Source organism: Xiphophorus couchianus, chromosome 7 (assembly GCF_001444195.1).
Source record: "Xiphophorus couchianus chromosome 7, X_couchianus-1.0, whole genome shotgun sequence".
NCBI classification, from domain to species: Eukaryota; Metazoa; Chordata; class Actinopteri; order Cyprinodontiformes; family Poeciliidae; genus Xiphophorus; species Xiphophorus couchianus.
In genome coordinates, this window is record NC_040234.1 from 6,286,303 (window position 1) to 6,308,927 (window position 22,625).

Below are 22,625 nucleotides of genomic sequence, written 5' to 3' on the forward strand. Positions count from 1 at the left end.
AGACTAACACGCTTTACATAAAATTTCCATTCATGTTCACACACTGATGTTTATAAGCTAATGGATTGTAGCCACAGATGTTGTATCGTGCCAGCAATAAACTCCAGCTAAAGGTGAGAGAAGTGTCTTGCTCAAGGACACAACGACAGAGGCGGACCATTGCAGGGCAAACTCCTACCACTGTTGCCCCAGTAATAAGCATTGTAAGTGTGTGTGTTCGTTAATGATAGACCATTAATAGGCAATGAATGGTGTATAGTCGTAGTGATCATCAATCAAAGCTAATTTTCACAAACAAAATAATGATTTATTTGTGAAAATCATCTTCGATAACTTTGGATTCCAATTCTTGGTAAACTGGATGGTTCTTTGCCCTTTTTTTCTTTTTGATAAATGCCTAGACAAACATATTTAGTTTCCATGGATACATTGGTGACATTATTTAAAATGACTTCAATAAAAAATTAAGGAACACTCTGCAAACATGCCAGCTTTGTGAAAAATGTGTTCTATTTAGTCTCCATGGATACATTGATTAAATAACAACACACAGCTTTATTCTTATAAAAAGTCATTAAAGAACAATCAATGTGTGCCTGTTGATTTCACAAAGTAACTAAATTATTTAGTTTATTGTAATTACTCAAGACCAGAAAAACAACCTTTTGTTCCATTGCATTTTAGTGACGTATCATTTTCAGAAGTCACTTGAATGTTAACAGTGAATGTTAAAATTCATTAGAAAAACAATCATCTCAGTTTCAGTTGGTCCAGTTGTGATTCATTTGTTAGTTAAAATCTTGGAGGGATTGCAGGGGTTTGACGTTGTTTATGTGGTTTAAAAAGTTATTTCTGGTTTTAGAAGATCCGTTTTGTTTTATTCAGATCTTTGGAATAAGTAGTCAGTGTCTGGTCCAGGTTTCAAAAAATGCCTCAATAACACATTTGGTCTCCTTGGATACGTTGCTTGAAATAAAACCTTAATACTTGAATATTAGAAAAGTTTTTAGATACATATTTGTCCTGTATTATTTCTAAGTAGTTTAGTTTGTATTTACTAAATCATTATTGCTTAGTTTGCTTTTTCTAAGAAAGAGGAGTTTTGAATAATTAGTTGTTTACGAAATGCTGTGTTGGTCCTTTGCATGTTTGGAGCTGTAATATATTTTCACGCTGATTACATTTTCAGAAAGAGTCAGCAATATTAATAGTGGTGATTGGAAAACTTTTTACTTTAGTTTGAGAAAATTACTTTTAGTGAATCCATTTTGTTGCAGGGTTTTATTTTATTTTAAGAGTTTATGGCTAGGGATGAATTACCAATAAATCTAAATTTGATTTATTATGTTTAATGATTGATTGGTACCAAGATGAAGCTGCAAGTTTGTTTGTCTGAGTGCTGATGGTTTATACGTGTTTGATCACTGAGTTTTAGAGTTTGTTCTGGTTTTTATGTAAAATTGTGTTTTTTGCTGGTTTTTTTGTGACTAAATATAAGCTTTATTTATTTTATCTCTTAATTCCCGTTCTTGTTGTATAATCACATCTGGCATAGCATTAATATTGCTAATTAAATATATTCAAGAAAAACAAACACATTCACAAAGCTGGGTTATTGTATTGTTGGTATTTCAGTGTTCCCTCTAAACATTGCTTTGGACTTTTGTGATTTTTTTCAAGATACAGATTTATAGCTTTTTTGGCTTTGTTCTTTTCTTCACAGCCCATACCATGGCGCTTCCAGCAGATGGATCCCCAACGTTGGAGGGACGTCCAGATAATGGTAAGGAACACGGTAAGTTGTGGTTAAATGAAGCCGACATGGTTTCTGAAGACCACGGAGAGGAGTTGAAGTATAGTTCACCTCCGCAGTCTGTGGACTGTTCTACCAGCTCCACTGATAGCAATATTACCAGCTCCAGTGGTAGCTCTACTAACAGCTCCAGTGAAGACGAGGTGGGTAATGGAGACCAGGATGACTTCAGATCCCGATTTCGGGTTGTCCAGGTCCTTCGACCAAACCTTAAATTCCTGTGGGGCATAGGAGTGCTTGAACATGCATTGAAACTCCTGAAATCAACAGTTGATCATCTGGGCTCCGGTGACAGTAGTCTGACAGTGGTCCTTGCCGATGTTGCGTCGCAGCTGCCTGAGATTCTTCCCCACAATTTCAAATATATACAAGACATTGGGGTGGCTCAGAAGCCCCAAGAAGACATGGCTCCTTGTAATTCAGTTGAATTCCCATCTGGACTTGACAAACAGGAAGAGCCCATTTTGCGTCCAGAGAAGTCCAGACCTATCGGTACCTTGCAACATCATCAGGTAGGTTTGGAAAAGGACGCGGCTCATGTGACATCTGTGACTGGCATAAACGGAAAGAGGACAAAGAACAGTGATGCTGAAGAGGAGCCCCCAGCCAAGAGGACCAAGTATAGTGTCCTGTCCTTTCCGTACCAAACGACGGAATATGACGATCCTATTGAGTTACCACCTGTCCTCAGTCTCTCACCTTTGACGACGTGTGAGGATCCTGTTTTGTCATCCCCCGTCCTCAGTCCCTCAACACCGACGCACTTTGAAGATCCCATTTTGCCACCCAGTGTTTTCAGTCTCTCACCAATGTCTCCTTATGAGGATCCTATTTTGTCATCCCCCGTCCTCAGTCCCTCTACACCGACGCACTTTGAAGATCCCATTTTGCCACCCAGTGTTTTCAGTCTCTCACCAATGTCTCCTTATGAGGATCCTATTTTGTCATCCCCCGTCCTCAGTCCCTCTACACCGACGCACTTTGAAGATCCCATTTTGCCACCCAGTGTTTTCAGTCTCTCACCAATGTCTCCTTATGAGGATCCTATTTTGTCATCCCCCGTCCTCAGTCTCTCAACACCGACGCACTTTGAAGATCCCATTTTGTCACCCAGTGTTTTCAGTCTCTCACCAATGTCTCCAGATGAGGATCCCATTCTGTCACCCCTCGTTTTCAGTCCTTCACCATCAATAGACTTTGAAAATTCAACTTTGTCATCCCCTGACTTCTTTTTCTGGATGGGGACTGAAGAGGACACAGTAGAGGAAGCAATACCTTCAACATCTAGCGGAATTACAGCAAGACAGAGTTCCAGACACGTGTTTTTTAGACCTCACTACGTCTTGTCAAGTGACTCTGATTAGATTGGGATCTGTAAAAACTGAAGACCTATTTGGGAAGTCACTTTTGTACATCATCATTTCTCTCATGTTTTTTATTAAAGCCATTGGGTTTCTAGGAAGCCTGTGGAAGCCTTAGGTAGCGCCTTGCACCGGGGCTTTTCTTTGTTCCGCTACTAAATTGAGTATTTTAGATGTTAAGGTTTCTGGCAGGACTGAGGAAGCCTTAGGTAGCGCCTTGCACCGGGGCTTTTCTTTGTTCCGCTGCTAAATTTAGTATTTTAGATGTTAAGGTTTCTGGCAGGACTGAGGAAGCCTTCGGTAGCGCCTTGCACTGGGGCTTTTCTTTGTTCCGCTGCTAAATTTAGTATTTTAGATGTTAAGGTTTCTGGCAGGACTGAGGAAGCCTTCGATAGCGCCTTGCACTGGGGCTTTTCTTTGTTCCGCTGCTAAATTTAGTATTTTAGATGTTAAGGTTTCTGGCAGGACTGAGGAAGCCTTAGGTAGCGCCTTGCACCGGGGCTTTTCTTCGTCTTTGTGTTTTCCTCTCAACTCCGTCCTGTTTCAGGGTGTAATAGTGGTGCTTCCCTACACGCTGCTTTCCAATATAGTAAATTATTCTGTCCTGTTCCTCTACTAATCCAGTCTCCCAGTTTTTAATCTTTCAGGTTTTAGCTGCTCATCGCTGGATTCTTTCATCGTTGTCCATGTGGTTCCTGCCTTCTGGATCCCTTGTTTTTCACACCGCTTGTAAGTTTTTGCATTCTACCTTCACATCATGCTGGTGGCAGATCTCTGATTCTCTGATCATTCCAGGTTGGATCTCGTCAGCCTGTAAACCTCCACCTTCAACACCACCAGTCAGACAGTGAAAGATAAGAGATCCCAGTTAACAAAAAAACAGTAAAAAACCTATTTTTACCTGGCTAGCGATTTTAAATATGGATGAAATTGAGGTCAAATTTCAAAGCTGTTCTTTCTTCTGTCCATGTTCACATTTTTTAACTCTGTTGTCTTTTCTCTTTATTTCATTTCTCCGTCAACTCATGTCACTTGACTTGAGTTGACCAACAATTAAAGAAGAAGACCTGCTCCACCTGTAAACCTCCACCTTCAACACCACCAGTCAGACGGAGGAAGATAAGAGAACCCTGTTGACAAAAAAAGTAAGAAACCTATTTTTACCCGAGTAACCATTTTAAATATGGATGAAATTGAGATCAGATTTCAAACCATAATTTTTTCTGCAGATTTATATTGTCTATTTTTTAACCCTGTTATGTTTTATCTTTATTTCATTTCTCCGTCAACTCATGTACCATGACTTGAGTTGACCAACAATTAAAGAAGACATGCTCCACCTGTAAACCTCCACCTTCAACACCACCAGTAAGGTGGAGGTAGAGAAGAGAACCCTGTTGACGAAAAAAAGTAAGAAAACTTATTTTTACCCAGCTAACAATTTTAAATATGGATGAAATTAAGGTCAAATTTCAAAGCTGTTCATTCTTCTGTCCATGTTCTCTTTTTTATAAACTCTGATGTCTTTTCTCTTTATTTCATTTCTCCGTCAACTCATGTACCTCAACTTGAGTTGACCAACAATTAAAGAAGACGACCTGCTCCAACTGCTGATCTACTGGTTGTAACAGATTGTGGAAAAGGTGAGGACATGATGACTTGATCAGGAATTCACTTTAATCATCTGTTATTTAGACAGAGATTAAGGAATGTGTGTATTATTATGTTATGATTCTCCAGCATCACCAGCAGCACTGGACCAATCAGGAGAGAGAAGACACAGAGGACTGAAGGGACTCAGAAAATCCTGCTGGAAATCCCAAGATGAAGTTTCCTGATGCAACAGGGGGACACCTGAGGACACAGAATAAAGAAGGACCATGTGAAGCAGGTCCTTCAATAACAAACCAAGCATGAGTTGACCAACACTGACAGCAGGTTACTTTGTCCATCTACTCATCTACTGGTTGTAACAGATGATGGTGAAGGTTGAGGAGATAATGACTTGATCAGAAACTGTGGCCGACAACTGCAAACGCGCAGCAAACAGCAAAACGAGCTGCAAACAGGTAAAACTGCACAGGAAAAGAGAAACTTCATTATCTTTTTACATTTTTTGTTTCATTTCATTGAAACCACAAAAATGTTTCCACCATAACTTCCAATTGTTCAATATTTTTTTCTATCAAACTTTGAGTAGTGTGCAAGAATGACCCAAACATGCTTTGACTTTATTGATCCCAAAGGGAAATGAAATGTAGTTGTAGCTCATTAATTCAGATTCTTCAAAGAGTTATTGCAGATGACTGATTGCTGTCAGCAGGAAAGATCTTTTGTAGCTGTCTGTGTTGCAGCAAACCTGAAGAAGCCTCTGACTGATGATACTCTGTTTTCCCCATACAGACTCATGAAGAGGACGGTCAGAGTCGTCCATAGCTTTCTTGACTCTTCTGAAGAATCTTTCTTTGCGTCATCTCCAGAGGTTCCACAGTCATCTCCAGAACAGAACCAGAACCAATCCAGCCTTCTTTATCAGATTGTTGAGCCTTTTGAGGTTCCTGGCTCTGATGCTGCTGCACCAACAGATGGTAGCAGAAGAGATGACACTCTCAGCAGCAGACTTAAAGATCTGCAGCAACTTGCTGCAAACCTTGAAGGATCTTAGCTTCCTGGAGAAGTGCAGTCTGCTCTGTCTCTTTTTGTAGACGGCTTGTCCATGTGGTTCCTGTCTTCTGTTGCGTCTCCAGTCCAGTCTGTGTTCCAGATGAACACCGAGGTATTTATATTCCTGAACCACCTCCACATCTTCTCCCATGATGGAAATAGGGTTTCCTGTTTCTCCTGAAATCAACAACCATCTCCTTTGTTTTGTTTACAGTCAAGATTAGATGATTGTTCCCTCACCTGGCCACAAAGTGATCCACCAGATCTCTGTACTCAGCCTCTTGTCTTCCTCTGATACACAACAACTGCAGATTCGTCTGAGTATTTCTGTAGATGACAGAAGTCGGACTTGTGCTGGAAGTCTCAACAGTAGAGGGTGAAAATGAATGGTGAGAGTACAGTGCCCTGTGGTGTTCCCATGTTGTTGAGCACCTGGTTAGACACACAGTCCTTCAGTCTCACTAACTGTGGTCTGTTTGTCAGGTTGTCACAGATGCAGGTGATTGTTGAGGCCTCCACCTGTGTCTTCTGGAGTTTCTAACAGAGCAGATCAGGCTGAATTGTGTTCAATGCACCTGGGAACCAAAGACCCTGATCCTCACTGTGCTGCCTGCTTTGTCCAGATGACAGTGGGTTTGTTGAAGCAGGTGTCTGATCAACTCCAACTCCACGGCGATAAGCAAACTGCAGGGGGTCCTGATATGTGATCGTCTGCTTACTCAAGTGGGCCACCAGGAATCTCTCCAGGACCTTCAGGATGTGGGACGTCAGGGCAACAGGTCTACAGTCATTATGACTGATGGGTGACTTTTCTTCGGTACCGGAACCAGACGGGATGTCTTCCACAACAACGGAACCTCCTCTTGGGTCAGGCTAAGGTTGAAGTGATGCTGCAGAATCCCACAGAGGGAATCTGGGACTGACAGCATCTGGACCTGCAGCCTCGTTCCTGTTCAGTTTCTCCGGCTGCTTCTTCACCTGACTTCTAGATACAGAAAAGTTGGAGGTGGAGGCAAAGGGAGCAGCAGCGTCTCCTGATGTGGTTAAAGACAAACTTGTGGAAGCAGAAGAGTCCATGACTGAGGTGGAAGATGGAACATCTGAGGTTTGACAGGAAAGCTGTGGGTCAGAGGAGGATGAGAAATCTGTTTGGCTGCAGACAGGAGAGGAAGATGATGAGCTTGTTCCTGGACTGAACCTGTTGAAGAATGTGTTCAGCTCATTTCCTCTGTCCAGAAACTAATATTGTTAAAAAAAAGTCATGGTAGCATGTTTTTATGTAATAATGTGTATGTAATGTGTGGAATGAAGAAGATATGCTGCATAATCTGATGGAATTACAGAAAATCATTGTGGCTCCTGCTCAGTGTAAAAACACACATTTTGTTGGTTTCTGAAGAGTAAAAATTGAACAAATGTGTACATTTAAAGATTAAATTTATATTTCACAGTCATCACAATGCTAAAGAAAAGTCTCACAACAGGGTGAAAATCATGGTGTTTATTTACAAGACAGGAAGCAGGAGGAAGATATTAAAGAATGTAAAATATTTTGCAGTGTCAGGTTATTTCTATGTATTATGATGTAATATAATACATGTATTTTTGGACTTATTGTATTCTGTTTTATTTTTGTGTGTAACTTTTACTTGATTTGTGAAAGCATGGAAAGTTATTAAGCTGATCATAGAGTAAAATAACATTAAGTTGTAAGCAAATTCAATAAAAGCTTTTTTTTCCGTCACTGCTTTGGTTTTATTCAGATATCAGATTTGGATCATTTGAGATGATAAATCTGCTTTAGAGCAGAAGGACAATCATTTGATTTCCTTTTTGATGCTATTTAAACTCATTGGCATGAAGCCTGGTACAAACAAGTTATCTGAGGTCAAGTCATATAAAAACAAACAAAAGAAAACATTAAAGTTTGATCAACCTTTATGGTTTAAAATTAGCCTCAGATTCAGAATCTCTTCTCACATTCATTCTGTTCCCACTGAGTCTAAAGAAACAGATCAAGCTGATCTAAGCTGGGAGGAACTAACAGGACCTGGAGAGCTGCATGAAAAAAGAGATAAAGGACAAAACATGGGAAATATGGGTGTTGCATTATTACCAAACAATAATTATGGAATTGTATGTATTTACATCTAATCAAAAGCTGCATGAGCTGGCAGGGGCGCAACTACATACTTTCTGAGGTGTATGCCAACATGTCACCGGCGCGCCCCAACGACATAAACTTGTACAACTCATTTTTAATTAAAGTATCAATAATAATAAATGTACATATATGTGAATAAATTGCTGCTTACAGGACAATTAAAAAAAGAATCAAACAAAAAACAGGGCAATATTTCATCATTTAATATATTTGAGGCAAAGAGCCTCTTCTGTTAGCCTGTCTAGAACCGCCTGTGTCTGCAGGTCTGAGGCATTTTGTTAGCATGTTTTCTATCGTTCTTATAGCTCGATAGGAAGCCTGATCCAAACTGGCAACCCACATTAATAAAATGGTGAAATAATATTGACCACAAAACACTGTATTTATAAAAGATATCAACATTTTTCCTACACAATCCTAACAAACATTTTTAATGTTCTCTTCACAATGTTTATTTATTTACTATTAATCTATTTGTATGATTTGTTCTTTAAATTGCCATCTATATTATTTTTCGGTCTCAGAAAATGACTGAGGGATGAAGAGGCTGCTGTCTGGTTCTTTAGGTTCTGACGGGTCTGCGGTTCCTCTCCTGATCCATTCTGTCTGATATCAAACAACCCACTGAATATTGCCGACACATTTTTTAATGTCCCTGTTAAACTTCACTGTAATTGTTTAGCCTGGAATGTGTGTCTTCCCACTCATAAGTAAAATAATAATAATAAATATAGGGCATAATAAAATATTATGTAATACACAAACCGTTCATTCAGTGGAGATATACAAATTCTATTTAGTCTAAAAGGTTCAAAAATTGTCCAGGTATTTTCCACATTAACATTTTGTTTTCACTTTTTTTTTTTGACATAAAGAGTTTTTACAAATATAGTCTTTAATAAATGTAGTCACACTTTTTATTAGTTGTTTCTCCTACTAACTGTTTCTTAAAAATCAGGATGTTCCTCGTTTTCCAAAGAGCGTCTTTCAATTAACAATTATCCACCACAAAAAATCATTCCTCCCGCAATTTTCCTTCAACAACACATAGGCTATTATTATATATGAAATAATAACCTGTCACCGTGGTAACAATAATAACCACACCCGTTGAGCAAAGGAACATCCCCAAAACAAATGTCTGACCGTCTCATCATCTCCACATTTTGGTCTGGAAGATTAAGGACTTCTAGTGTTGTTTCTCTTGTATAGAAAAGCTCATGTAGGTAAACATTCATTTACTGTTTGCCAAGCTAAATAAATGGATGCTGTAGTCAATCTATAATCAATGGATGCTATAGTCAAGCTATAGTCAAGCTATAATCAATGGATGCTATAGTCAATCTATAGTCAAGCTATAATCAATAGATGCTATAGTCAAGCTATAGTCAAGCTATAATCAATGGATGCTATAGTCAATCTATAGTCAATCTATAATCAATGGATGCTATAGTCAATCTATAGTCAAGCTATAATCAATAGATACAATAGTCAATCTATAGTCAATCCATAATCAATGGATGCTATAGTCAATCTATAGTCAAGCTATAATCAATAGATACAATAGTCAATCTATAGTCAAGCTATAATCAATAGATACAATAGTCAATCTATAGTCAAGCTATAATCAATAGATACAATAGTCAATCTATAGTCAATCTATAGTCAAGCTATAATCAATAGATGCTATAGTCAAGCTATAATCAATGGATGCTATAGTCAAACTATAATCAATGGATGCTATAGTCAAGCTATAATCAATGGATGCTATAGTCAAGCTATAATCAATGGGTGCTATAGTCAATCTATAGTCAAGCTATAATCAATGGATGCTATAGTCAAGCTATAATCAATGGATGCTATAGTCAAGCTATAATCAATGGGTGCTATAGTCAATCTATAGTCAAGCTATAATCAATGGATGCTATAGTCAAGCTATAATCAATGCATGCTATAGTCAATCTATAGTCAAGCTATAATCAATGGGTGCTATAGTCAAGCTATAATCAATGGGTGCTATAGTCAATCTATAGTCAAGCTATAATCAATGGGTGCTATAGTCAAGCTATAATCAATGGGTGCTATAGTCAATCTATAGTCAAGCTATAATCAATGGGTGCTATAGTCAAGCTATAATCAATGGGTGCTATAGTCAATCTATAGTCAAGCTATAATCAATGGGTGCTATAGTCAATCTATAGTCAAGCTATAATCAATGGGTGCTATAGTCAATCTATAGTCAAGCTATAATCAATAGATGCTATAGTCAAGCTATAATCAATGGATGCTATAGTCAATCTATAATCAATATATGCTATAGTCAATCTATAGTCAAGCTATAGTCAAGCTATAATCAATAGATGCTATAGTCAAGCTATAATCAATGGATGCTATAGTCAAGCTATAATCAATGGATGCTATAGTCAAGCTATAGTCAAGCTATAATCAATGGATGCTATAGTCAATCTATAATCAATGGATGCTATAGTCAAGCTATAATCAATAGATGCTATAGTCAATCTATAGTCAAGCTATAATCAATGGATGCTATAGTCAATCTATAGTCAAGCTATAATCAATGGATGCTATAGTCAATCTATAGTCAATCTATAATCAATAGATGCTATAATCAAGTTATAGTCAAGCTATAATCAATGGATGCTATAGTCAATCTATTGTCAAGCTATAATCAATGGGTGCTATAGTCAAGCTATAATCAATGGATGCTATAGTCAAGCTATAATCAATAGATGCTATAGTCAATCTATAGTCAAGCTATAATCAATAGATGCTATAGTCAAGCTATAATCAATGGGTGCTATAGTCAATCTATAGTCAAGCTATAATCAATGGATGCTATAGTCAATCTATAGTCAAGCTATAATCAATGGATGCTATAGTCAATCTATAGTCAAGCTATAATCAATGGATGCTATAGTCAATCTATAGTCAAGCTATAATCAATGGATGCTATAGTCAATCTATAGTCAAGCTATAATCAATGGATGCTATAGTCAATCTATAGTCAAGCTATAATCAATAGATGCTATAGTCAATCTATAGTCAAGCTATAATCAATGGATGCTATAGTCAATCTATAGTCAAGCTATAATCAATAGATGCTATAGTCAATCTATAGTCAAGCTATAATCAATGGATGCTATAGTCAATCTATAGTCAAGCTATAATCAATAGATGCTATAGTCAATCTATAGTCAAGCTATAATCAATGGATGCTATAGTCAATCTATAGTCAAGCTATAATCAATAGATGCTATAGTCAATCTATAGTCAAGCTATATAAATCAATGGGTGTCAGCTTCAACATGGAGTAATAGTTTCCTCTTCTCAGGTATTTTGTTGGCCTGAATTGACTTTGCTCATTGTGATGTGTGACTGAACCAATTCACAGTAAAACAGATGTGACCTGATTTTGTTTTGTTTTTAACTGTTCACTGCATGGCGTCCATTTAAAGTGCATTTTGCATGAGCATGAAAAAACGGAGACTTCCTTTTTATGGCTGTTGTTCGTTTTCACATGCAGGTATGTAAAATCCGGGGTGCAGCATGGATTCTTTTCCATGGAGTGATTATTTAATGTGTCAGTCCAACGGGGACGTAGTTGACTTTGACCATGTCTTATTTTTATATGCACTCAAATATTTGCCAACAAACCACAGGAATCACCCACCAATTTCAAAAGTAGCCTACAAAACGATGAATGCCCGACTTACCCAGCCTTGCAAGAACAATAGGCATCAGTGATCTAGTAGTCCACAGCTATATTGATGTAGAGGGTGTGTGGATCTGCAGTTTTCCTCATCGAGCAAAAGCATTTTGCTGTGACGTGCACAATGTTGGAGGCATCGCGTGACTCAAACACCTTGATCTCATCCAAAAAAGATGACATGAACTCGTTGGTTCCTCTGTCCATTGCAGTAGCTGATATATTGTGAAAATCCGGTAGAAATGATGCACTAATCGAGTCAGAAATACACTGCAGAGAATCAGTGGAAGTGGAAGACGCCATGTTTACATAGAAACAACGCGCTGTGAGGCTTTGTTTGTGAGACTTGAGGCCACAAGGGGATTTTCTAGGTCGGTTGTGGGCGGAGCTTGGTAAGGTCCATACTTCCATCCTCACTTCTGACGTCTGTCATGGCACCTCGAATGATTAAGTGACACAGTTGCAAAGGGTCAATGTTTTGGGTCATGTGGAACTGATCTGAGCGTTTCCATAGAAACGAGCAGAATCGAGACATTGCCTCAGAACTACTGTGAACTCATTGTAGCTATGACCTCACCTGTGATGTGGTCAAACGATCAAAGAACTTCTGAGGTTATGAGGGCTTGTATTTCAAATCATCAGTTCATATTCAGCCAGATCTTCGAACTTCAACACTGTTTCTACCAAAGCTTTTCATTATGAACAGGATTTTAGTTGGCGTGTTTTTTCCCCTGGGTTTTGGACTTGGATATTTGGTTAGCACCAAAATGCAGAAGGCTTTTGACAAAATTTTTCCTGGGAGCGATTCAGACGAAAGTGTCTCTAAGGACGAGAGCACCGAGTCTGCATACGATGATTTTGACGCGTTCCTTTTTGAACCTTCCTCCACTGCGGAGGTTCCTTGCGAGCCTTCCTCGCCACAGAAGCAAACTTCTCCGGCTGGAGAAGCTTGCTTCTCCCAATATGATGAAATTGATGCGTTCCTTTTTGAACCTTCCCCGGTTGGGGAAGTTTTAGAGGAGCCTTCCTCACCACAGAAGCAAGCTTCTCCGGCTGGAGAAGCTTGCTTCTCCCAGTACGATGAGTTTGATGCTTTCCTTTTTGAACCTTCCTCCACTGCGGAAGTTCCTTGCGAGCCTTCCTCACCACAGAAGCAAACTTCTCCGGCTGGAGAAGCTTGCTTCTTCCAACATGATGATATCAATGCGTTCCTTTTTGAACCTTCCCCGGTTGGGGAAGTTTTAGAGGAGCCTTCCTCGCCACAGAAGCAAGCTTCTCCGGCTGGAGAAGTTTGCTTCTCCCAATATGGTGATTTTGATGCCATCCCTTTTGAACCTTCCCCGGTTGGGGAAGTTTTAGAGGAGCCTTCCTCACCACAGAAGCAAGCTTCTCCGGCTGGAGAAGTTTGCTTCTCCCAATATGGTGATTTTGATGCCATCCCTTTTGAACCTTCCCCGGTTGGGGAAGTTTTAGAGGAGCCTTCCTCACCAGAGATCCAAGCTTCCCCGGCTGGGGAAGCTTGCTTCTCTGAGCACAATGATGTTTGTGCTTTTCCTTTTGGTCCTTCACCGGCTGGTAAGGACCCAGAAGTTGAGTCTGAAGGCTCAACATTTTCTCTGATGAAGATGGCAGAAGAAGACTGGACCCATAAAGAGAGCGCTGTTCAGACCGCTGAGATAGGGAACAATTTCTCCAATCTTCCCTCAGACAAAGCATTAGTTGAGTCTGGAAATTCAAGTGCTGTTTTGTCGAACGCAGCAATATATTGGTGCCACGCGGCAGTTGATACCTGGATCCATGAAGCTATCCAGGAAACTGTCCGAGGGAAGGATTCCTCCAATCTTCCCTCGGAGAAAGAAGCAATTGAGCCTGAGAATTCAAGTGCTGTTTTGACCAAGGCAACACAAACTGATGGGACACAGGCCACCATTGATAGCTGGATCCAGGTACCGACTGCTGCCCAGACCACTGACATAGGAAAGGATTCCTCCAATCTTCCCTCAGGAGAGACAGTCGAGTCTGGAAAGTCAAGTTTAACTTTCACGAGTGAAGAACTAGAAGAAGAGAGCACTTTCCAGACCATAGTGGTACAACTTCTGTTACTGTTTTTTTTTGTTTTGAGTTTCTTGTGCATTTCATTTTTATTACGGTTTTGTTTTTACTTTAGTATTTTTTTCTTTGGTTTATTGTTTCTGTACACTGTTTATTCACTTGCTTCTTTTTTCTGTCCGGATTCAGATATGCTTTATTGAGAATTACTACAATTGATATTTTTTAAAATTGTTACCCCGCTATAAAAATCCCAGTTTTAGAAAATCCTATGTGTTGATGAACTGGACTAACTTGTTCAAAATGGGTAAAACAGCAGTAAGTGTGAATCAAAAGATGAACTGCAGTGTAAAGATTGGAAGGTTATTGAAAGGCAGAACCCTGTGAAAATAAAAACTTCTGAACAAATGGATAGTAAATTATGGGTTAATATGAGTAAATCATTTATATAGAATTGGGAACTGGAACATTAGACGAGTATGTGAATTATTTCCCTCCATGCTGAGAAGGTAGTAAACATTAAAAAAAAGCTTCAGCAGGAATATTTTATAAAAAGGAGGTTTTAGAGGGAGAAGAGGAAATCTAAGATCAAATAATTCAGGGTGTTGTGGAAAAGAAGGACATTTGGCCAGAAACTGTCCTGAGAAACAAAACGCCTGAGTATAATTAGAATCAGCTCTGAGTGAACCAGAGTCTGATAATGAGACATTGCATCCCAGATTAGATGAAGTGAATGAAATGGAAATTGATCAAACAAAGGAAGTTTTGCTAAATTTACACGATTTGCTATCAATGGTTAACATTAAGCCTGAAATAACTATTGGTTATTGGGAAAAAGATCTTTTTGTGTGACACTGGTGCATGAGGAGCTACTTGTAGAGAATCAACACTAAACTGTAATAAGACATGATTAAAAGCAACTACAGAAAGAAGAGAGTGTTGCAAATGAAAATAAGCAGGAGGAAGCAACAAGTATGTTTATTTAGACTAGAGAACAATGAAGCACCAGGGAGGAGTTGCAACTCCTGCTCACAGCAGCTTGCAGCAGCTCAGCAGGGGAGAACAGGCAGAAGCTGCAGCGGTGCTGCAACTCCGACCCCCACCAGGTCCAACTGACCACCATATGAAGCCCCCTGGCAAAACACTAGTGCATGATAACAAAGTTACAACTTTAGAAGTAAAGCAACAGAAGACTCCCACATTTTAAAATGAGATGAAACTAAAACATATCTCATGATACAAGAGCCAAATGCTAATGAAGCAGCAGAAGAATTAGGAGTTTCTCTTGAAATCCTTATCAGCTCTTTTTCCTGCCCCTGCAAGAGGTGAGAGGAGGTTCATGAAGGGGGGAGTGGGTTTGTTTTGTGCTCCATCTGACAATAGAGAAAACTCAGGCTAGTGGAGTAACCTTAAACATAAACTGTGAAATCTAAAATCACAAAGGATCCAATGAACCTTTTTCCTAAGGAACATAGAAATAGGCTTTTTAACCCTTTGGGTTTTGCTTGGAAACAGGTTATAGGAAGTTGTAGAGAAGTTATTATCATCGCATAACGCAGGATTTTGATGTAGCTTTAGTTTCCTAAATTCAGGAAACAATTTCCTCCATAGAGTGGGTTGTTTAAGTAACAAATGATTGATGAGTAATGAAATAATATGGGAAGTTTGAAATGTTTCACAACTGCAAAGAAAATAATAATTTGGTATTATTATTATACCAAACTATAATAATAATAATAATAAAAATAATTAGTATTTTTATTAATAATAATTATTAATTATAATAATTTGGTATAATAATAATTCGTTATTGAATGGACATCCAGAGAGGTTGACAAGCAGTGTTAAGGTGCCAACCTGAACATTATCCAACTTAATGCATCAATTTAGGCTTTGATGAGAAGAGAGCTGCTGGTTTGGTTCCACGGATCCAGAACTGGATCAATAAAACTTAGGAATGAACTCTTTAAAGGGTTCTTTCTCTTTAAAGGGTTCTTTCTCTTTAAAGGGTTCTTTCTCTTTAAAGGGTTCTTTCCCTTTAAAGGGTTCTTTGAAATGCAAAGTTAAGTGACATTTTAATATTTTAAGTTGCTTTAGTAGATGTAACTAAATTGATGAAAGTAAATGAAAGTAATATTTTCTAGACTAAAGTTTAGAACCTTTTAATCGTCTTTAATCTTCCCATCTCCTGAAACGACCGTGATTCTAGTTGACCAAAATGTGAAAACATGAATAGTTTGATTAAAAGTAGAACCAGTCAGATTAGAAAGAACACAGCTTTATTTGCTCTCAGTATGAACATCAGTTTAATCATAATTAAACGTATTGAGAAGCTAAAAACAACAGATCGTTAATGCACTTCAACTCTGTAAGAACATCAGCCACATTTTTTTTTTTTTTATTAGAAATGTTTCATCAGCACATCGGGCTCATGTGATCCCAGCTCCAGAAAGGTGAAGGTCTCTGGACATCCTGAAGGTCAAACACCGAGTGGCAGTCAGGAAGACGGACACTTGATGAGACATCCTGCAACTCAGAGGCTGCAGAAGCACCGCACTGATGGTTTACCAACATCTGGAAACACATCGGAATATATTAGGAATGGATTCTGACACTTAGGTTATGTGCAACATCCTGACTAAAATTAGCGCATGCATATTCGGCACTATTGCAGGTTTTATAGTAGTTTAATGCAAAAATCACCGTTAGCTCACCTGCACCGTCTGAGCCACCAGCTTTCCGGCGCGTCTCAGAAAAATCACAATCAGGCTATAAAAAAAGTAAAAATAAAAAAAAGCTCAGCTATTTCTTCTTCTTTTGTATCAGGAAAACAACTCGCGTTAGGTCGCGTAGCAACGAAGCACAGCACTATACCCCCTACCGCCAGGAGGCGGCACCCTGCTACAGAGCCGAGTAAACAAAAAATAAATAAATAAATAAAACGTAAGACTTAAAGGTGATCAAAACAAAAGGTGAATTCAACTCCAATAGTCAGTCACCTGATGCACCGTGGATTATGGCTTACGAAGTCCAAAACGATCAAAAAAGTCAAAATGCAGTTCTTTGTTTTATTCCATATTCAGGCAAGCGAGTTACTGGATTCTTCTTCTTCTTCTTTAGATTTTAACGGCAACTTGCATCCATTTTGTTGCACTACTGCCATCTATTGGCTCCTAATATCTATACCTCAAATTCTCATAATGATCCCAGTATTTTTAAAAAACGAAAAATCTTCTTTTCCCCCTCAATACTATTTAACTGATCGACCACATTCTCAAATTTCTATTCCCTATTAAAACCTAATTTATCAAAGTCTCATTGAAGTCTCAGAAAAATCACAATCAGGCTATAATTTTTTTTTTTTTTTTAAGCTCAGCTATTTCTTCTTCTCTTGTATCAGAAAAACAACTCGCATTAGGTATCGTAGCAACGAAGTACAGCTCCTGGAGGCGGGGCGCTATACCCCCTACCGCCAGGAGGCGGCACCCTGCTACAAAGCCGGGTCGGGCCGGTGGAAAAGCGGTCACTCAAAAGACCAAAATCCAGCAGTGGCGCAAACAAAAGCCCAGGCGCAAGGCGCTACCTGAGACATCCCCAGTCCTGCTTCAAAGCCCTAAGCTTCAAAAGAATAAGTCATTAAAGCAATGATCTCCTGACATTTCAGTGTGTCCTTGTGGGGAATTGGTCCTTCGCCCCGCAGAGATCACAGTTTTAATCCGAGTCACTATAACTGTAACGAGGTCTGAACCAGGAGCGTCGGAAGCTCCGTCCTCTTCTCAGGCCGCCAGATGATGACGGCATTGGTTCTTCACAGTCCTCTCTAGTATCTTCTGGTCCTAAGACGCTGATTCGAAGGACTGAGGGAATAAACCACGAAGAAGACTGCTCATTTCCAAGGACCTTCTCACAACCCATCTTCTTGTTAGGGTGCTCCACCTCAGCACTCTCCTCCCTCGGCCTCTTCTTGGCCATGTGGCAGACAGATATCAGTGGAGAAGGATCCTCCTTTCTCTGCCTTGTTTTGGAGATGGTGGCAAGAGACGCCAACATCTTTTTGGTGATCGTGGCAAGAGTTGTTAATGAAGAGTCGCCCTTCCTCTTTTTGGGGGTAGTGGCAAGAGATGGTGGTGTAGAAGGGTCCTCCTTCCTCTTCCTCTTTTTGGAGATGGTGCATGGCGATGTCAAGGGAACAGAGTCTTCCTTTCTTGCCATCTGTGTGGAGGTGTTGGGGGAAGATGTCCAGGGAGCCGGACCCTCTTCAGAACTTTCCTCGTCTCCTGTTTGGTCAAAAGACCCTTTCCACAGGTCAGCAGCTTCTTCTTCAGCAAGTTTTGCAAGTCACAGATTTCAGTCAGTTCAAACTGTCCCGAGGCTTTCCAGGCTCCTTCAGCCGTCTCCCCAAATCCAAAGAGAACCGCGCAATGACGCCGGGGACTTTTATTGCTGGGTTTCAGACACGGGACGCGGATGACGCAGTCACGTGACCGAAACCCAGCAATTGATGGGTTTCGGACACGTGAACCCGGATGACGCGCGAAATTCAGATGGAGGGCCGGAAGTGGATTTCTCCGGTTCAAAACAAAGCAAAATTGATCACAACGAGTAAGCTAATGCTTTAACTAGGCCAGGACAAACAAGGCATCTCGAAAAAATACGCCTATATTTAGGATTTGATGCAGTGTTTCAGTCAGGTGACCCGGAGGACAGTCACGTGACTGAAACCCTTTTTAACACTTTGAGCAATTGTGTTAATTGCTCATAATCCAGACTTAATGTAATCATTAAGTCTTGATTACATTAAGACTTAATGTAATCAAGTCTTACAGGCTTAAGGCACATATATAATTATAAGACAACAATAAAAAAGTAAAGCAAAAATCTAAATAAATAAAATTTGTCAGACACCAAACAGAAGGATAGTAGAACGACAAAAACAAAGAGAAATAGACGAAGGATCATCATAGGAGTCCAAGAGTTGTATTCCATGCTCGTTTTTCACCAGTTTTAAGGTTCTGAAGTGGTTTATTCAATTTTTCAATATTTTAAAATGATTTTAATATTAAATATTATGCTTTCTTCAATAGCTTCCAAATCATGGATATAATCAGGCATTTTGCAGTAAACATTTCATGTAACAAGCAAACCAGATGAAAGAGCCCATTTTTAAACATTTAATGTGAAATTAAACATTTCAAGGTAAACAATAAAGGTGACAAGTAAATGTTATGAAATAGATCACACTTTAAGTAAATATTTGTTGTATATTTCAGGTAAGATGTGAACATGTAATGAAATAGATCCTGTCCTAGAATTTATGTAATTGAACATTACAGGTATATATATACATATATATATATATAATACAGACCAAAAGTTTGGACACACCTTCTAATTCAATGGGTTTTCTTTATTTTCATGACTATTTATAAGGCAAGAAATCCCACTTATTAACCTAACAGGGCAGGTTGACCTATGAAGTGAAAACCATTTCAGGTGACGACCTCTTGAAGCTCATCAAGAAAATGCAGAGTGTGTGCAAAGCAGTAATCACAGCAAAAGGTTGCTACTTTGAAGAAACTAGAATATAAGGGCTATTTTCAGTTGTTTTACACTTTTTTGTTTAGTGCACATTTCCACATGTGTTATTCATAGTTTTGATGCCTTCAGTGTGAATCTACAATGTCAATAGTCATGAAAATAAAGGAAACTCATTGAATTAAAAGGTGTGTCCAAACCTTTGGTCTGTACTGTATATATATAAATTGTATATTATATATATTAAATATACAATTATTAAAAAAATTAAAAAGGGGTCAAAATGTAATAAAGATGTGTGCATCATCTACATAGTTTAGTAGAATAATTTCACACGGATCTTGAGTTAATAGGTCACATGACCTAGGAGCTATTGAAGAAGAATACTACATTTTGACTACAGAATTAGCTAGAAAATATAAAAAGTGTCAAAATGTAATAAAGACGAATGTGCCTCATAGAACAATTTCACACAGGTTTTGAGTTAATGGGGCACACGATTTGGAAGCTCTTGAAGAAAACATATTATGTAATATTAAAATTATTTAAAATATTTAATATGACTTAAAATTTTAATAGAGGATAGTGTGCCTCGTGTAATACTATGAATTACCACTTTTTGGGATCAGTTGGTCACAAGGCATTTATTTAGTGTTTGGTTCGGATGTTTGGTTCGGAAATTGACGATCCCTATGTGAACCTCCTAGAGTTTGAGGAGGGAGCGGTAGAGAACCGCTGGCTGGAATTAGCGTTCATAAATCGGATCAACCTTGAGCTAAACGCCCCTTACTCCGCGGAGCGCCGATATCCAACTTGAAAACAACCTCGCTGCGGTCGGTAGCACAATGAAAACGCCGGAATGAAGTTTGTTTTGGTCTGTGGCCTTTAAAGATGGCGCCGAGCAACAGCGCTTTTTAAAAAAGAAACTTTATTTACAAATGAAAAAATATACAATCGCAGACAGTAATAGTATGCTTGAGGTGCTGGGGTAACTAAACCACAGGATTCCATGAGAAAAAAGAAAAAAATCATAGTTTATAAATACAATTCATCACTTAATAAGTGTCATAGCTTTAGAGTTGGTGCACATTTATAACGAGTCCAAGAAACATCTTACATAAGCTCTAAAAACACCGAGGTTGGGTTTGTGTTTAGCAAATTTACAGGCATGTATGTGGAACTTAGCCAACAGAATAATAAAGTTTATAATATATTATTTCCCAGACATACTGTTATTGGAAATACCAAAGAAAACATGTTTAACATTCAAAGGAATAAGTATATCACATTTCCGACTAAAGAAAATACTGAAGTGACACCAAAATGTTTTGCTGAAAGAGCATTCCCAAAAAAGGTGAGTTAATGTTTCTTGTTCAATGTGACAAAAGGAACAAAGGATCAATATTTGGAATATATTTAGAAAGTACTGAATTGACAGGGTAACACCTGTGTAAAATTTTAAGAGACACCTCTCGTACTTTATTTGAGATAAAAACTTTCTTGACAATAACCATGTTTGTTGTTCCCAATCAATATCTGTATAGAGATTGTTCCAAAAAAGGATTGAAGCAGGTTTGCTAATAGTATTCCTCTGGATTATTTCTCTAGTATGTTCATTTCCGGTTTTAAGGAACGGGACTGAATTACCAATAAGTAACTCTGGAAATCTGGGATATTGGACATGGGCTGTACCTGAGGTTGATATAAGAAATTTCAAACCTGCTGGAATAGCATCGAAAACAACAGCAAAATCTTTAGGGGTCACAGGGAAATTATATTTACAAAGAACTTCACCATAATTAAACAGTTGACCATCCTCATTAAACAATTGTTTTACAGATAGAATATCATTATCCAGCCAGTTCTTAAGAAATAACAGAAATAGGGATTTATGTTCCATATAAAACAGTTATGAGGGGAAAAGTTATGTTTATAAACCAATGTCCAGCTGTTTATGGAAGCTAGATAAATTAACAGGGAGCTTTTCTATTTTGTAGTTACATCTTAATAAAAAGTCTAAGCCACCCAAGGATTTAAAGACTTCTGTAGGAATCCAATGCCACATTGAATCAGGATTTTTTTTTTTTACAAATATCTTTGGATCCACCTAACTTTGAAGGTAGAATGTAGGATAATAAAGTCCAGAACAGTGAAACCACCAGACCTCAGTCTATTGATCATAACATTTTTCCTATTAAGATCGGACTTTTTGCCCCCAAATGAAATCAATGAGTATTTGATCAATTTTAGTGCAAAGGCTGTTTGGGACATTAAGGGCTGAACTGGCATAGACAAGACGAGAAAGACCTTCAAGTTTTGCCCAGCAGGACTCGACCAGTGTAACCAGTGTGACCAGGTCTCTCTGTAACCATAGATTAAATCATGGAGAATATAATTGGGTCAAAGTTTTTGACCCGAGCGAGAGCACGAGACGTAAACATCAAAGCTCTACTGCTGGGTTTCAGTCCTGTGACTGTCCTGTGGGTCACGTGACTGAAACCCAGCATCATATCCTAAATATACGCGTATTTTTCCGAGATGGTTGGTTTGTTGTAGCCTATTTAAGGCATTAGGTAACTGGTTGTGATCAATGCGTTTCTGTTTGATGGTTTTACAATAACCAGGGCAGTTGAAAATCTGTATTTCTGTATGGCTACAGTTTTGGTATGTCTTTCTGCCAACTCAGTGCAGCTAGAAAATACTCTTAAGTAAATTATTGGCCTATTTGTTACGACAGCGTATTGGGGACATGTAGATAGGAAAGAAAGGAGTGCATTTCGGCTGAAAAAAACTCAGACATTTTCAAGAAAAACAAAGAAGTTTAAGAGTTTCGAAAATCAAAAGAGAAAAAAACCTTACATTTTTAGATTACTTTCAAACATTTTTCATAAAAAAAACGGGAAATTTTCTGAATTTCAAAAGTAAAAAATGTGCTGGAAAAACTCAGAAATGTTGGAAAAAAAAGTTTAACATTTTGAGTTGCACTTCAGAAATCAACAGTTTTGTTTTAGAAAGTTTCTGAGACGAATCTAAAAAATGTCTCCGTTTTTTCTTGTAAATTTGTGACCTTTGCATCTCAGAGATGTTCACGTTTTCTGGCGGAAATTTATCTCTCTTTGTTTCTATCTGCAATAACCCTATTACAACGTCGTACTGAACTCTCAAAACTGAAAAAAGCAACAACAAAACCCCCTCAACACCCCGCCCCCCCCAAAGAAACAAAGCTAATACAATAAATAAACAAGCAAACAAAAAAAAAACACATTCCAAAAAAATCAAAAACAAACTGAAAAATTATTATTGAAAAAAATC

General features: G+C 38.5%; 1 long non-coding RNA gene across 3 annotated transcripts; it reads left to right on the forward strand.

Moving 5' to 3' along the window:
* The first annotated feature begins 4,279 nt into the window (after positions 1 to 4,279).
* On the forward strand, positions 4,280 to 7,582 carry LOC114147577 (uncharacterized). 3 transcript variants are annotated; one of them, XR_003596077.1, is made up of 7 exons: positions 4,280 to 4,319; positions 4,484 to 4,584; positions 4,748 to 4,817; positions 4,915 to 5,243; positions 5,578 to 5,950; positions 6,053 to 6,227; positions 6,322 to 7,582. It is a non-coding gene; the product is annotated as an uncharacterized LOC114147577 (long non-coding RNA). The 3 variants fall into 3 exon arrangements; XR_003596078.1 differs by lacking the exon at positions 4,280 to 4,319 and having other exon boundaries at positions 4,412 to 4,584; positions 4,806 to 4,817; XR_003596076.1 differs by lacking the exon at positions 4,280 to 4,319 and having other exon boundaries at positions 4,413 to 4,584.
* The last annotated feature ends 15,043 nt before the right edge of the window (positions 7,583 to 22,625 follow it).